Source organism: Palaemon carinicauda, chromosome 4 (assembly GCF_036898095.1).
Source record: "Palaemon carinicauda isolate YSFRI2023 chromosome 4, ASM3689809v2, whole genome shotgun sequence".
NCBI lineage: Eukaryota > Metazoa > Arthropoda > Malacostraca > Decapoda > Palaemonidae > Palaemon > Palaemon carinicauda.
Genome location: NC_090728.1, coordinates 115,281,596 through 115,286,595, shown reverse-complemented (window position 1 = coordinate 115,286,595; position 5,000 = coordinate 115,281,596).

The following is a 5,000-nucleotide window of genomic DNA, read 5'->3' as shown; positions in this document are numbered from 1 at the left end:
TCGCCAGCGGAGAGCCGTTTGCTTGGTATCAGCGAGCAGAAGTCCAGTTCTGCATCAAGGGCGTGACTCGCTCAACCACTCAAGCAGATTATGTTCTCGTGGCAATATCCGAGGACACCTTCCCGGAATTATCCGACTGGCATTGTGAACAAGGAGACGCCCCAATAGCGTAAGACGCCCTCAAAACATACCTACTGCAGCAGTACTTGCCGTCGCCAGCGCCCGTATAGCAAAGCTCTTTCAGCTCTCTTAATAACCGTTGGGGGACCAAAGGGCTTCGCTCTCCTTCAAGGAATTGACCAGTATCGCTCGCGTGCAACCTGCCACAGACGGCTCTCCTTGTGAGGGGAACCTGCTTCGTGCCCTTTGGGTACGCTGTTTACCCGAACCTGTACACGCTGCCATACCCGATGTCGATAGTTTACCCATAAAGGACATGATGACCAAAGCCGACGCCCTTATGAACAGCCATTTCACGACCTTCAAGATCTCCATCAATGCCTCCACTCTTGACGAAGAGGACGCCTATTCAACGTCACCTGAAGCTGAATTGTGAATGCCGTACGACATACACGCCTACCCCGTGATGAGTCGGAGCGGCGACAAAGCCACCTATCACCCACCACTCGCTCGCGCCCCAACCAACGAATCCTAGAGCCAGTTACTGCCGCCCATCGGCCACAGTTTTGCTTGTACCACTCCAGATTCGGGGCAACCGCGAAGAAATGTGCCACGGATTGTCAGTGGGCAAAAATCGTGTAAGAAGGCCATCGCTCATGGCGGTGGCCTCCCGTATTTCTAATCTTTTCTTTTTACATGACGCAGGAACGGGCGTGCGATATTTGGTAGACACGGGTGCTTGTCGTTCTCTTTTGTAAGGGAACTCTCCAGGACATGACGTAGTCTGTCTACATCTGCCGACGTCCACCTGGTAGCTGCAAATGGATCTGCAATACCCAACTACGGTTATAAGAACCTAACCTTATCGTTTGAAAACCGTAAATTTAATTGGAAGTTTCTCGTTGATAATGTCACATTGCCAATCTTCGATGCGGATTTCCTCTCTCATTTCCGCCTTCTGGTCGGTGTCCACCACCGACGATTGGTCAACACTGACTCGTTCATGTCAACACCTCGTCAACTTGCCCCTTCCAGAACTTCGCCAAACGTCCACGGCTCCTGCCAAGCACGGTATTCATCCCCATATTAAGATGACGTGACGCCCAGTCTTCGCAAAATTCAGACGTCTTGCACCAGATTGATTTGCAGCAGCCAAAAGTTCTCCAGCCCATAGTCGTCAACCTTGCACATCGTTCTGAAGAAAGACGGCTCCCTCCGTCTGTGAGGGGATTACAGGTGCCTGAACCGGATCAATACCCCCTCCCAAACATCGCCGACGTGACCTCCTACCTACACAAAGCGAAGGTTTTCTCCACGCTCGACCTCCTGAAGGAGCATTATATACTGCCTATGAACCCAGAAGACATCCCCAAGACCACCATTACGACTCCGTTTGGTACATACACCTTCAATTACTCCGGTTTTCTCCTTCGTAATGCATGGGCCACTTTTCAACGTCTCATTGATGGCATCTCAAGGGACCTCCCCTTCTGTGTATGTTATGTGGACGACATACTTTTGTTCTCTTCCTCAAAAGAGGTACACCTCCATCACCTGCGCATCGTGCTCGACCGCCTGCAACAAAACGGCCTTGTAGTCCGGTATGACAATTGTACCTTCCGCGCCAAAGAAGTGTCTTTCTTGGGGCACCGCATCACTACTGAAAGAGTCCATCTCCTCCCTGAGAAGGTAGCAGCCGTTTAGAACTTCCCCACGTCCTCAACCATCAAAGCTCTGCAGGAATTCTTGGGCATGATCAACTATAATCACTGTTTTCTGCCTGCCATTGCCGCCACTCTTGCTCCCCTCTACGCCTCCCTCAAGGGCAAGCCAAAAGACCTGAAGTGGAGTTCCATTCAAGAAGCGGTCTTCTGCAATGCAAAGAATGCCCTTTCAACCGCTGCTGCTCATACTTTTTCCATCCCAAATGCCCCTCTCCATCTCCCCACCGATGCCAGAAACATCGCTATTGGTGCAGTACTCAAACAGGTGGTCAACGGCAGGCCCCGCTCATTGGCCTACTTCAGCAGAAAAGTGTCCGAGGCAGAATTGGGTTATTCTACCTTACATCGCGAATTGCTGGCGGTGCACTTGGCTGTCCGTCACTTAGAAGGGACGCCCTTCGTCATTCGCACAGACCACATGCCTCTGGTGCACGCCTTCACTCGACAGTCTGACGCCTGGTCCACCCGTCAATGCCAACATCTCTCCGCCGTGGCTGAATACAATTGCACCCTTCAACACGTCCCTGGGAAAATGAATCCCATTGCCGAATCCCTGTCAAGAAACATGTTGGGTGCTATTCAACTGGGATTGGATTACAACGCCTTGGCTAAAGCCCAACGACAGGATCTAGAGTAATAAGCATGTAGGACATCCTGCACATCCGTCCGTTGGGAAGACGTCTCCCTCGACAACTCCAACACCACCCTACATTGTGATGTCAGTACTGGTAGACCGCAACCTTGGATTCCTGCTCCCATGTACCAACAGGTGTTTGAGTTCATTCACGGCCTTTCACATCCCTTCTACTGCACAGCTACTAATTACGAAATTCATTTGGCACGGCATTTCTAAGGATGCTAAAGATTGGGTATGCGCCTGTACTTCTTGCCAAACTTCCAAAGTACAACGACACACGGATTCTGGAGTGGGCACTTTTCCTCAACCTTAGAGCCGTTTTGCCCACATTCACAGCGACGTTGTAGGCCCCCTACCCACATCACAAGGACATCGTTACCTGTTTACCGTCATCGACCGCTCCACTCGTTGGCCTGAAGCCATTTCCATAAAAACTGAAACGTCCGGCTCATGTACATTGCCTTACTCTCAGGATGGATTGCAAGATTTGGTGTCTCTGAGCATATTACTTCTGACAGGGGTACTAGTTTCACCTCTCAATTGTGGATATCATTGGCGAATCTCCTGGGCATCACCCTACATCAGACAACTGCCTACAACCCCACTGCCAATGGAATGGATGAACGTTTTCCTCACACCCTCAAAGCAGCTTTGATGTCCCGCTGCAAGGATTCCAACTGGTTTACTCAGCTTCCCTGGGTCCTCCTGGGACTAAGAACCATTCCTAAAGACGCCCTGGACGTCTTGGCAGCTGAAATGGTGTATCCCTGCCGAATTTTTCCCTTATGCAACTTCCTCCGACGATCTCAAGCGCATACGTCACGTTGTGGGAAAATTTATTCCACGCCGCCAGACTTACAAGCCACCAGCAAAGCATCACATACCGACAGACTTGCACTCTGTAACTTACGTCTTCATACGCAATGACACTAGCAAGCTACCATTAATGCCCCCTTACACGGGCCATTCCTTATGATGCGACGCAGACCGAGAACATTCCTACTAAACATTCGTGGCAAAGAAGACTGGGTCTCCATTGATTGTCTAAAACCTGCTTATCTCCTGCCAGATGACCCGCCTACAGTTCGCCTCTCTAGATCAGGGCCCCCTATTTAACATGTACAGAATGTAATTTTTAGGGGGGGAGCTATGTACCAACCGAGTGTCACATGATCGTACATATTAACGACATTTCTTTTTTTGTATATATTATTCTTTGTATCTTCCCTCTCCCCTCGCTCTTACTGTCAGGGACCTAAATATACATGTCAGTTTTTGTTACTGGTAACTGTTAGCAGAAACGGTTGCCGGTTGAACATGAAATTGCCTGTTATGTTTTTATGTCTTCCTTGCCTGGATTTGATGTATATATAAGCTGGTGTTCTGTAATAAAGATACTCAGTTGCTTTCATCCTGCCTTCTTAGTCACAGCCTCTCTCTGCCCGTCACAACACGAAGAGAAGTTACGTAAATCAAGCAAATAGTTTATAGAAGATTTTTCAAAAATAGATTCTCTCCACGCTGATATTATTCTTCGGATTTTCGAATTTCTATAACGTTTTCAGCATTTCTCTGATAAAGATGCGATATTGGAAAATTTTGAAATATTGCTCAGGTTTATTTTTTGATATTCTATTCAGGGCTTATTTCAAACTAAGTCAAATTAATCAGAGACATTCCTTTTACATATAATGACGTCCACTCAAATATTTAAAAGGATTTTACGCATATGAATCAGTAAATTGACTTTAGCGAAATATTCTTTGGGATTACATTTTTTAATACTATCAACTTATTTCTTATTGAAAGGGATATAGTATTGAAAATAAAAGATCTAAAAAATACCAGACAAACTTCATCAATTCAAAACTGTTCAATTATAAACAACGTTTTGAGTCGAATTAAGGTTTGGTTTTTTCCATACAAAAACATTTTCTTGTAAGGTAGACATAAATAAATTGGCCTTTTCATGCCATTTAGGTTGATTTCATAATTCTGATACTCTTAGAAAATTAGTTATTTTCTTGTAAGCTATAATAATAATAATGTTTGTACAGTAGGGTAGATATATATGCCCCAAATTTTGTATTTCTTTTATGTTTATTGTGTCAACTAAAAAGTCTTTCTGGCCAATGGAGAGGCGTGTTTGTTCTATGTTTGTTAACATTATCAAAGTAGAATTTACCCATATAACCTCTTTGTTAAAAAAAAAGAAAAAAAAATACTCAGACACGCGTCGTAGTTATGGGTTCAGATTATGCTAATAGCTATAATTTTGAATGACTCCACTTTGCATAGGTATAATGTAGAAGATGGGACTAATTTATTACAGTTTGTAGTATCAAGTTAATATATTATTATTATTATTATTATTATTATTATTATTATTATTATTATTATTGTTATTATTATTGTTATTATTATTATTATTATTACTGGCTAAGCTTCAACCGTAGTTGGAAAACCAGAAAGCTATAAGCCCAGGGGCCCCAATAGGGAAAATAGCCCAGTGAAGAAAG